Source organism: Gobius niger (genome assembly GCF_951799975.1).
Source record: "Gobius niger genome assembly, chromosome: 8".
Taxonomy (NCBI): Eukaryota; Metazoa; Chordata; class Actinopteri; order Gobiiformes; family Gobiidae; genus Gobius; species Gobius niger.
In genome coordinates this window covers 10,147,524-10,160,292 of record NC_136859.1, presented here as the reverse complement: position 1 = coordinate 10,160,292, position 12,769 = coordinate 10,147,524, and the positions used below count along the sequence as shown (strand labels likewise).

Genomic DNA, 12,769 nt, shown 5'->3' with positions numbered 1-12,769 from the left:
GCGGGTCATGGCTACGGAGGTGCGGCGGAGTATTTTACCGCTCCCCATGTGTCAAAAAGCCCACTTACTCTATTCCAATGCACCCGCAGAGGACATGCCCATCTCACGGCCAGCTTTGTCACTTGAGAAATGCCACGTCCTCCCTGCGCTTTCAGAAATGGAGCCCCCCGATAGATAATGGAATGGCTCCGTTCCTTGACCACTGGGAAAGGCAGAGAGATGGATTCTCAATGACCACCCGTTACATTTCTTTCCATTAGCGGATGTTATTAAAGGTAGTAAATTGATCGGGAGACGTCTAAAGTTGCAGCGGCATCGGGAAGCGATGGGAGTCGTATTGACTAAAAGACTTAGCTTAGGGCTTTTTATGGTGTAGCTTTAGGGGCGATTGTCTCCTGACTGTTAATTTATCCTCCCTAACGAGCCACCGGAGAACAACTCTGGCAACTACTCCTCCTCCGCAAGCTACTGCTACTGTACGCCGCTGCCTTTCATGCGCTGTGTACATTTGCATTGAATTCACCAAGGAGGAGCGCCGACTGTCTCAAAGGCAGGGCTTCAGAGTGTGGGTAATTTACTCACACGTGCGGCCAATTATTTCAAAAGTTCAACTAAATCTTTGTGGATGTTTTTAGGATGGTTTTAACCCGGGCACGGCTGTGCAAAGTTGCTCAATGTTGAAGTTTTTAACATAATTGACTTTGTGCATAACTTCAAATCATAGCAGCGCGGCCCAAGAAGTGACTTCCTCTTTCGATCTAGCACGCCAAAATAAAAGCACCATCCTATTCACCAGTTCAGCAGTTCATTAGTTCACAAACAGACAGAACACTTAAAATGAGCGTATTTAATTATATTCTTGTACTGTTGCAAGTACCTGAACTAATCAATGAGATGAGCTGTGTGCTTTTATTTTGGTGTGCTGGATCGAACCAGGAAGTCACTTCTTGGGCGCCGTTGTTATGATTTGAAGTTATGCACAGAGTCAGCTGAGAGAAGATGGTGAACTGTTGAACTAAAACAATCACATGCCTTTCAAGACTTGTTGGTGCTAGTCTGAGCTAAGGGTTAGCATAGTACACATAATTATGCATAACTAAACCACAAAGAAACAGTCCAAACGGTAACCCATGAAGCTTTCCCTGGCCTTTTCCCTTTAACCACCAATCGGATCCATTAGGGGACTGTACTGATCTTTCTTGAAGGCAAGTCGTATCTAAGGTGGCACCATCTTAGGGTCAAAAGTTCAAAATGGCGTCCCAGTGCTAAGTGCAAAGGTGGCTTCCTGGTCTTGACGTAACGCGACGCGGGTATAGCCTTGGTTTGCCATGGAAAAGAGCAGATGCAGAAGACCGCAACGGAGACAGCATTAAAACTGGCATATTATGGAGCCGGTGTGTTCAAAAAGGGATTGTCGTTTAATGGCCTTAGCTCATACACAAATGTAACTCCTGGGGACATGGGGGGGGGGAAATGAATTGCACTGCCTGCCCCGAAAGACACAAACTGGTATGTAATTGAGCAAATGGATAAGAGCCCGCCTCCCATTGGATAATCCCACATGTTCAGCAGCGTGGCGCCCAAAGAAAAAGATCACTGAATGAGATTGTTCCATGAATGCATTTGGATTTTTTCCTAATGGCCCAAACGTGTTCCAAGACGATATGTTGTCCAATTTACCCAGACGTGAGTCCAAACCTGTGCTCGTGAATCCGTCTCTCCTATCAACACGAGAGAAAACATCGAGTACATCCATGGTTGATTTTTTTTTTTTTTCATTTTAATTTTCAGCACATAAGGTGCACAGAGTCCGGAAGTCTTATCCGTTTTCTTCGTTGAAACCAGCTCGTGTCTTTTTTCCGTCTGGCTGTGTCAATACTGATCACAGTAGATGTCACAAATGTGTTATTTTTGCACTTGTGTGTGTCACTATTACAAAGTGAATACATGGGGGTCGAAACTGCCGAAGAAGGGACAACAAAAAGTGTTGTGTGTACATTTTGGTGTGAGGTATCTGTGTACTATATATATGTATAAGCATCTTTATTTTTCTTGTGGAAATGTGGATATTTATGACAATGTAAATATCGAGGCGGGTGGAGCCGAAGCGACTTAACTTTAGGCAGCGTGGGGTGAAACGTCGTAAGAATGTAATTCGATCCATCGATACCTCGGCAAGGACACACTGAACTTTGCTGGGATGTTTACCTGAAGCCTAAGAGTTCATTGTATTTCTGAGAACATTGTATAACCGTAAGGACAATTGTTTTCTCTTCCCACAATAAGCACACTATTATTTCAGTTGCCTTTCCCTTCACACGCGCCTGACAAACTCCCCCATATTGTACCGTGGATTCAACAAACGCGGTGTCGAGAGCGTTGCTGTCGTAACTGATTTTTCAAGACGTCTCCCACTGTTATTAGAGGTTGTAGCCCGGAGAAAGCTCAACCAATTTGTCCACAATGAGCAGTTGTGTAAAGATAGTGGATGGTTTTCAAAGACACGAACTGTACGCCGCAGCATATATATCCAGGAAAATGCAGAGAAATCTTTTTTTTTTTCCCCGCTCACCCACGCGCTTTCAGTCTCACTCATTATGCTCACTCCCACAGCCAAACTGCGCACAAGACACCTCATACCTGACAACTTTGCCATCTTCTTCTGACATAAACCCACACAGATGCACTGGCGCGGCGCACGGTGATACACGCGCTCAAAGAAATGCTGCTTATTCTACAGTTCGGTCAAAACTAACATGATGCATAGCGCTTTTTCCCCCCCAAACGATTCCCATACTCGGATGTAAAAATGGAAGGAAAAAAATAAATGATCCAAGCGCTACGAAGACAATTTTCAGTGTCGGAGGTCCGTTTTAGGAAGATGTTTGTTTCTGTCGTCTATCCCGTCGACGCGGGAAACGGCGCTTTCATGAAAATGCCAGAGCGTTGACCTCCTCCCACCCTCGGGTCGGTGTTAAAAGCTTTTAGCGACTTGCAACTTCCAACTCGCCTCCCAAAAAAATGTTGTTTTCGGCTTTTACCCCCCTCATCTGTCTCTCTCCATTCTCAACCTCTGAACGGCGAACGCACACGCCCCCGCAAAACACAGACGCCGTCACAAATCTATCCCAACTTCCTCCATCCAGACACAAATGGGTTTTATAACGACTCACCGGCTCCAGGTACTGGGGGTCTCGCGCCAGGTTAAACAAACACGATATCTTCATGTTATGATTTCATTTTGTTCTCCTCACACACACATGCACACGCACACACACACGCGCTAGGACTCTAAAAGCAACTGCAGTTTAGTGAAGTTGGGACGCTTGTAAAACAGAATGCTATGATCTGCAAATGTTTGGGAACAAAATAAAAAAAGGTGTGAGGGAAAAACGAGTTTCAAAATTGTCTAGACAAAGCCACTGTAGGAGACCGAGTAGGTGTGTAATAAGGAGAGGAATATCTTTGTTTAATAAGAACACAACCCAGGCCGATAAAGCGGGAACACCACAAATTCCATAGGCTTCAGAGGCATGGCACATATCCAGTCTGAAAAGCCCCTCGAAATCTAATAAACTGGTCTGGGATGGTTGAGTTGAGGAAATCCGGCCTCCGACTTTTGAAGCTTTTTCTCACACTTGTAGTAAAAATGTAAGGCTGGTTCTGCTTCAACATGCTAACATGCTCAACTCAACCAACCCAGTCCGGTCAACGGTAACACTAGGGCTGGGCGATTTAAAAAAAAAAACAAATCCCGATTATTTTCCCTATATTGAATCTCTATTTTTAATCTGATTTATTTGTTTTGAAGGAAAAAAACAATAAATGTGGCCTTTCCCAGACTACCAAGTAAACAGATGCTGCAGCCAAACTGAAAACTCGCCACGGCTTAAGGAGTGAAAAGCTAATAACTTAATATTTACATGAAGAAATCAGTAAACTGCGCATATTAGTAAAAAAGACGATGGGTTTCTGTTTTGCCCTTTAGACGAGTTAGCACAACTTTGTAGCTGATTTTACATGTAAAATCACCAGGTCCTCTCCTCTGGCTGCCGCATGTGCCATCCTGTGCTTCCTGTTTGTTTGGGCCGAGTGTTTCCCTGGGATTGACCTGACAGGCGCTGCAGCATTGCGCCATCCGTTTTTTTTTCTAGACTGCGACAGGACTGGCCAATTCTCCTCGATTAAATCGCACCACACGGTTATCGTGATCAACCTTTCTTAAAATCACAATTAGATTAACATTTGATTAATTGCCCAGCCCTAGGCAACACTGCACTACAATACACATTATTTAGTCTTAATAAATGATGAGTTAACACTTAATTCATCATGAACAATTCATTAGTAAATAACTACTTAACAATGAATAAGTGAAGATTCATGAGTTTAGCATTAACTGTATTAAGTAGTTCAGTGTTAGTCACACTTAACTAATGAAATGTTCATGATGAATTAAGTGTTCATATTTTATTAAGGCTAAATAAGGTAAAGTTATTATAAAGTGTTACTCGGTCAACAATATTTGAAAATCTGTTCAGATGGATTATTCCTGTAGAGCCTAAAGACAAACAAAATATTCCTTCTTAAACCCGGCTTTTGCAAGTCTTTTTTGGAGTTAGAATCTTGGAAAGTATGGATTATCTAATATTTATCAAAAATAGCTCAATATCTGCGTCGAATGGGGAGAAAAAGTCATTTGCATAGGATTGGATTTTGTCTTCATTGTAGTTTTAAAGCGTCCCGACTTTAATTAAAATATCTGCCAGTCTTTACTTCGCGATTTATCAAAGCCTTAACATCTCCCTCGCATTCAGAGACAACCCCCTTTCCGTGTACATAGTATAAATATATAAATATGTAGCCGAGAAAAGAATTACTAATTTATGGCGTCACGTTTGTGTATTTCTCAGTGACAGCAGAAAAAAACGCATGAAGGATTTATTTTTGTCTTTCTTTTCCGGATTCTCCTCTTCTGTTATTTTTGCAGTGCTTTATAATTTATGTTTCCGCGTGCTTTATTCTTGACTGCTGCGCTGTGATTGCTGCCAAATCCAGCATAATGTGCATTTTTTTTCTCTCTTCTAATACAAAACTGTACACAGCATCGAAAGCCCCCCTCCCCTCAAATGTGCTTTTTTTTTTATCGACTGCTCTGTGTAAAAGTTGTTCTTATATTTTTTGTACTTTTTAATTTTTGTCTTAAAGGAAAAAAAAACAAAAACAAAATGAATGGTAATTGTTATCACCATTTGTCATGTCTTTTTATTTGTATTCGTTGCTATTAAAGGTTTCTTGATTTTTGAAATATGGCTCGTCTCACTTCGCGTTTCCTTCTGGTCATCTCGGGGGGTTTTCTGGATCTGCTCTGGGAGTCAGATATTTCAGATATAGTTCAAAAGAATTTATAGTAAAAAAAAAAAAGTTTAGCTTATAGTCAGACAGACAGGCATATAGCCCATATAATGACTGTTATACATCCAGATTATCAAAACAGTTTTAGGATTTGACTGCAGTACAAAGCAACATTGTGCAAGTTTTCTTCAGAAGTACAGAACAGCTCGAGCCTGGCACGAATCAGAGTGATCCTCCATGTTAAGAGAGGCATGAGGATACAGTCTGGTCGTGTGCAATTTGAATTTCACTGACTCGGGCGAAACTCTTGCAAAACTCATAGCACGGGAGGCGGGAGTTAGCGGTGCGTCATCCTCCGTGCCAGGGTTTCCCATAAAACACACCAGTGCTCCTCTCTCTTTTGAGTGACAGTTCAGGATTTTAGAGGCAGTTGTGGTGAACAGGTCTGGGCTCATTCTACACATTAGGACATGGCTGGAACATGTAGGGGGAGGAAAATACATTATTTTTTAACCTTTTTAAACTCTGTATAGTCCCTTTAAAGCCACAGCACCGGAACATTTACTCGACTGCATGTCATGATTGTTTGTGGACTACAAGCAATCATGGCGTAGGTCGATTTGTGTTTGTTTTGGTTCTCTCTCGTTCAACCTGCGATCGATAGCCCCGCCTCGAGTCTCCTTTTGGGAATCATGTCCTATTACCACAATTCCAGACTGTCTTTGACTTTATTTATGTATTTTTTAAATACAGAACAGATAAGCTGGGGAGCTGAATTGAATATTCAGTTGGTCATGCCAATGTTTTGTGAGTGGGCTATTAGAGATTACATGGGTCTCGCTCTGGATGAGTTCTTCGGTCCAGGGGTATCCTCGTCCATCTACCTGTTTCTATTTTTAGGCAGTGGGAGCAGAGTCTTTCCTGTCTTGCTCGTTGATCGGATTATTTAACTTCAAAGACAGGACAGGACTTGGGGACAGGTCTAGATTGATCTGAGAATATTTTTTTCGTTAAGTTGAGGCGCAGAGTTTCTGTGAGAGTTCTTTGAAAAATGTAACCAACCGTCTGTGCCATAAGAGTTAACTGCTGTTATTATTGAATCTACATACACTGTAAGAAGCTGGCAGCTCGTACTGGCACCTTGTTCTACATCTGACGATGTTACAAAAGTCTCTGATCCAGTGATCTACAGTGGGACTTGTTTTTACCAGCTTTGTACACTAAATAAAACATGTTTTTTGTGAATTTATAGTATACAATACAATACTGTGGTTTTAGCTGGCTAGAGCATCCTCTGATCTCTGGTCAGTGGTTCGAGTTCCAGCTCAAACTTGTGGAAGCTATCATTGTATCCCTGAGCAAAACACTTTCTTCTGTATGAATGTCGTGTGTGTAAGTGATGAGTGTTGGGAGGTTTCCTGACCAACGTTTGATTTTTATGAAGGTCTGATCTGCGCCACTAAAATCTATGGAATGGAAGCTCATTTGTATAGCGCTTTCGCATTACACAAGTCACCCAAAGCACTTAAGTTTTAGAGGACATTTCCTCTCAAATACCTCGGAATCATACAGAGCCAACTTTATAATTTCTTTGACCTCTGAACAGTGTTGGTGCTCTGCAAGTAGATAAGGCAAAAGATTGTTCTGCTTCTTACAGGTCTGATTTATTCATATTTTTTTACTGAACTGCGAGCTGCCATGTTTGTGTTGATACAGGAAGACATTGCTTTTACTGGAATGGTTCTCTGAAGACCTCGGTATTGAATTACAATTAATTTTGGTGCAAGTTTGGTGTAGTTTGTGTTTTCATATACTTTGACTATGCGTAATTGGTTAATCCACTGTAAATAACTCCCATCAAAACTGAATCATTACATGTCTTTGTAGCAGGCAGGCCAAGCTAGTATGGATTAGAAAGGGACTAGTCTGGCTGGCCAGGATTTGTTGGAGGGGCCGATGTGGATTTACCAGGCTACTACCATCGATTATCTAGTGCAGAAATAATGACTACAGCACAACTCTTTGAAAAGCTTGTCAACTGCATTTTAGGTCATTATTAACCTCTTTCCACCCGCCTTGACCAAGTGCATTTTCTCCAGTTTGGAGTTGCTCAAATCTGAAAGCTTCTCGACCGGAGCTCACAGCCTATAGGCCAATGTAACACCTAATTTGAAAGCTAAGACCAAGAAAAACGGATGTTGTTTGATCTTTTTCCTCGCGCTTGTGCCGATTTGTCACTTTTTTCATATCCTTTTTCACCAAATTTTTGCCCATTTTTGTTGTTGTCGTCACATGTGGGTTGAACCACATTGGTTTAACCCCCACCTGAGCCACTTCAGGTGGTTCAGAGGTTAAACTGCAGAATGACAAACAGAAAAATAAGTGAACATCCTCCGGTCTCTTTTCACAAACGAGATCTATTCAAACAGTTTGTCAAAGCTCCTCTCCAAGGATCCGATTCGTTCCTGAACGTCACGTCGCCATTTCTTCCATCTGTCTTCTGAAACACTTTAGGATGACTGAGGATGTGGGTTTCAAGTCAAGCGGCCGCCACTGATTGTCGCTGATTAGATTTATAGATTAATTGATCGCGCTATGAAGTGGCCTGTGCGTCTCCTGTCAACCATCATTCACACCTCAGACAAATCGCTCTCTAGATCCCGTATATATATATATATATTTTTTTTTTCTATCCTCCAACTCATTTCCTGCCCGGGCGGTCGCTCTCATTTCGCTTGTGATAAATCTACGTGTGCGTCAACAGGGGTGTGATAACAGGCTTATGGAAACCCAGCAACGGCAATAGGAGAAGCAATTTTGTGGATTACAATTGTCCCGTACATAAGCCCCTCCCCCTAATGCGCGTCAATATGCGGGGGTAAACAGGGATTTTTGCATTTAGGTCTATTTGTCCTCATAAAATTGGGTTAACAAGACATGGAAATAAGGAAGCGGGGATGGGAATTGAGTGTGCGTTAGCCGGGGAGGTTCATTGAATTAGAAAGTAGGACTGGTCATAAAAGCTGCAGGGCAAATTGGAACATTGTAATGACATTGTAATATAATTCAGGACAATATTGTGGTTTAGGATGTGCCAGTGGCTAAGTGGAAAGAGCTCCTGACTGTATTTGAACTATAGAAGGTTACGGGTTATGCCCCCATATGCTATGCTGTTTCTGCCATTGACATTAGATCTAATTGATCAGTCTATGGTTTCTGTGGGGCATTAGAAAGCAACAAATGTCATAGAAGGAATTTTGCCAAAATCAAGGCCTTAAATGTGATTTAAACTGGCATTAACTCTAAATTTATTGGAAAATGATTTTTACTGTATAAGTTCATCCAAAATTTTTTATTTTTTTTTTGCTTGAAAGTTGCCGTTGTCCAGTTCTCTTTCCTCTGTTGGATGAAATATTTGTGCAAATTCAATTTGACTTGCTTCTGGCTCTATAAAAGTTGTATCAGGACCAAAACAAGGCTCATGTGGAACTAAATAAGAAAAATCATGATTACCAAATGTGTCCTTAAAGAGACTAGATGAAAGTTGGCCATTTTATACTCAATACTGGCACCTCAGGTCATATGCAATATGCATACATCAACTGCACCTTCTATATTAAGCTGTGGGGCACTTCAGACCCGAAGTAACAACTTTTTGAGTGACAGTGCAGGATTTTAGAGGCAGTTGTGGTGAACAGGTCTGGGCTCATTCTACACCTTAGGACATTGCTGGAACATGAAGGTAGAGGAAAATACATAATTTTAACATTTTTAAACTCTGTATAGTCCATTTAAAGGAACAGGCCACCATTTTTTCATACTGTGATATGTTCTTACCTGAGCTTAGACGAGTTGGTACGTACCTGTCTGGTCTTTGTGTGTGCCCGTGGAAGAGCTGGTCACTTCTAACTTCACCCCCGTTTGGAGCTATAGGAATCATTGGGACAAGCCAAATGCTAACAACATGCCAGACAGGTACGTATCAAGTCATCTAAGTTCAGGTAAGAACATATCTCAGTATATAAAACGGTGGCCTGTTCCTTTAAAGGCAATATACCAGATTTTTTTATTTTTTTTCTAGTAGTGGAACTAAATTTGTTTTGTCCTCCTTTAGCATATAGTAAACTCAGACATTTGTGAAAAAAACAACAACACTGTGCATCTAATTATAAAGCATTTGTATCAATTTCATCACTTGCGGGATAGTTTTCTCGCATTTCCGTGAAAGTGACCCTGAAATGTGATCTTGCAAGTTGTGTAACGTTCCTTTAATTTCATCCCTGTGAAGAATTAGGATTCTACAAAAATGTTAGGAATGAGTTTGGACACAACTAAAACTGTAATACTGGCTTTCTCTTTCATTATTTATAAGTAAAAACAGCACTGTGTAGGCAATCTCCCCCTAAAACCCCCATTAAGTCAGTCTCTAACCATAGAAATATGTATGTTACAATTATTAAGCTGCGTGAATGTGTAGAATGATTTGCGCGGCACAAAGCAAAATGTTCTCCGTTTCAAAGTGACACTAATTGTTTACCTCTCAGAAAAACATCTCACCCAATTTATATTTTGCACATAATGAAAAGGAACGATCTCCCTGAAACCCAAACCAATAAATTAATATAGCAGTCTGCACCGCTGAGGAGTACAGCGCTTTCAGGAAGAAAACAAGTCACGAATTAAGCAACCCTCCCCTGACATTAGCTCTGCACAAACAGTCTCTGCCGCTGCCAAAGTGGATAAATAACACTCAGACACGTCGCTTTCTTGATATTTCTTATATACAATTTTTGCTTTTGACCTGTATCGACGATTGAAGTTGGCATTTTTCAAAACGAAGACTTGTTTTTGCCGGATCAATGTAACAAAATCTGACAAGTGTACCGGATTGGTTCAGAAGTTTTATATGTAGGAAGATTTTCTTGGCAAAAAGAGATGTTGCATAAGGGAAGGCCCGGTGCCAAAATCAAATGTCTGCGCTTGAAGAAACCATAATTAGGTGCCAGACAAGTTGGGCAGGTTTCTGAGCCAGAGAAATGTTAGCTATTAATGTACAGTATGTCAGGATTTTAAACTAAATTCAGTAAACCCAGTGCCCACATGATTTGGCATCTCGTAAATTACTTCTATTTGCATAACTTTAGGAACAGTATTTCAAACTGTCTATTATCTAATATGATGATTTTCATTTGAACCAGTCATCTGCCATCTTAGGTTTAGAGTTTGTTTTCTCCAATTATGCATATCCAAATCTCAAAGCCTATTGACAAGAGCGCTTACAGCCGATATGCCAGTGTGACACCTCATTTGAAAGGCAAGACTGTCTAGTTTGTGAAAATATGTGATATTTGAGTGAAACGCGACTTGCATCACATAAGCTGTTCCAAACCTTAACCCCTGACCCCAAACCTAACCCCCTGATCAAAGGCAGGTAACAGGTTAAAGGGGCTAGATGCAAGTTTGTGAGTTTATACTCACTACTGCCATCTCAGGCCTTATGAGTAACTGCAGCTTCTATATTAAGCTCGTGCATGATGGCACTTTGGACCCAAATTAACACCATTTTGAGTGACAGTGCAGGATTTTAGAGGCAGTTGTGGTGAACAGGTCTGAGCTCATTCTACACATTAGGACATTGTTGGAACATGTAGGGGGAGGAAAATAAATAATTTTAACATTTTTAAACTCCGTATAGTCCCTTTAAGTGTTTTCATTTTAACCCCTAAAACCTCAACGGAACCAAGAACATTTTCTTCAGTTCAGCATTACCCAAATCTAAAAGCTTCTCAACCCGAGACCTTACAGCCCACAGGCCAGGCTTACGCCTCCTTTGAAAGCTAAGGCCTACAAAACAAATGTTTGTCATTTTCTAATTGCTTTTTTGTAACATTTTGGCCGCATTTAGATTTTCAGTGTCATTTAATTGTGATGAAGCCATAAAAACGTGACAAAAACCCCACAAAAATTATGAAATCCATCAACAAAAAAAGGAAACGGCTGAGGCCTTAGCTTTCAAATGTAAGTAAGTAACACATGACCTTGAGTCTTTTGTGCGAAAAGAGAAGAGAAAAGAGACAAAAACACCTGTTGTGAGCACAGGCGTATCCTCCATTAAAGTATTTCCATCCAGTGTAATGTTATGAACATGTCTGTAGTGTCTCTGGCATCCAGAATAATACCCCTCTGTATACTTTATGCACGGGGATATCAGTCTGGGCAGGGAGCTCGCTGTTGCCACTCCTGCCAAACTCAAACGGGTCCGTGCAAACAGAATCTTTTATTTGAAGTCAGGAGAACCGAGTTTGTTTGTTTTTTTGCCACAGACTGTACTCCGCTGATTGGTTTAATCCACTTCCTGTTTGCTTGCGTGCGTTTCGCTGTCAAAAAGAAGTTGATGCAGAGTCTTTTCCAGGCTAAGTGTCTCCATCAGTAGCTCTTAACCTCTCAACCCACACCTGAACTGAGCCTGAACTCTCCAGTTTGGCTTTACCCAAATCTAAAAGCTTCTTGGGGAAAAAAAAGAGTCAACATAGCAACAAAAACGAGGATGAAAACACAACAAAAAACTGACAAAAGAGCGACGAAAATGAAGCAAAAAAAAAATCAGTTTAGTAGGCCTTAGTTTTCAGAAGCTTTTTAGATTTTGGGTGATTCCGAACTGGAGAAAATGTGCTCGGTTAAATTGGGGCGATGTAACTTTCAATGTTAATTTATTTGTCCAAGCCACTGCTAATCCCTTGTACGCACAGAACGAGAGCGGGAGGCAGACAGCCGTCACTTGAATTGCACTTAACACTGACATGCTACAATGAGCAGATCGAGGAGCTCCTGCCCGCGAGCAAACAAAGCTGTAGGTTTCAACTCCAGGCTGGCGGGTAGTGCAGGCTATTTTGGATATTCCTGTGACTTAACATCCAGTTCAACAATCGTAAATCGTTGCAGTGGTTCTCAAACGTTTCCTCTCAAAGAACACTTGACCTTCCAAGTGCCACGTCGTAAACTATTTGACCTTCCCAGCACCGAGAACAAGATCAAACCAGGACTAAATTGGCTCTAAAAATGAATCTAAATTGGACTAATCCGGTCAAAACTGTGTGTAAACAATGTCTAATGCATTACTAGAAATTAATATCACTAAGTAAAATGAGTGTGAAGTTGCCGATGACCCTGAATACCATCTGAAGAAGCCCAAGTATAATCTCTGCCAAACCAGATTTCCAGTGTTTTGGCACATCCCAAGAGTAAATGTACTTTGTCAACTGCACACACAGACTTAAAAATCCCACGGCTTTCATGGCTTTCCTATAGTAAGCCAGTGTGTGCTGTGTGTTTTGGAATGTGCCGCTCAAAGGCTGCATTGTTTGAACTATGTGAAGAGCAAATCTGGTTCAGTTAAATTTTAACCTACGAGGCT

At 41.2% G+C, this 12,769-nt stretch overlaps 1 protein-coding gene across 1 annotated transcript in view; it reads left to right on the top strand.

Annotated features, from left to right (window-relative positions):
- Positions 1-12,769, top strand: part of LOC306966548 (nectin-2) — a 223,063-nt gene that overhangs the window by 103,592 nt on the left and 106,702 nt on the right. The gene's annotated exons all lie outside the window — the stretch shown is intronic.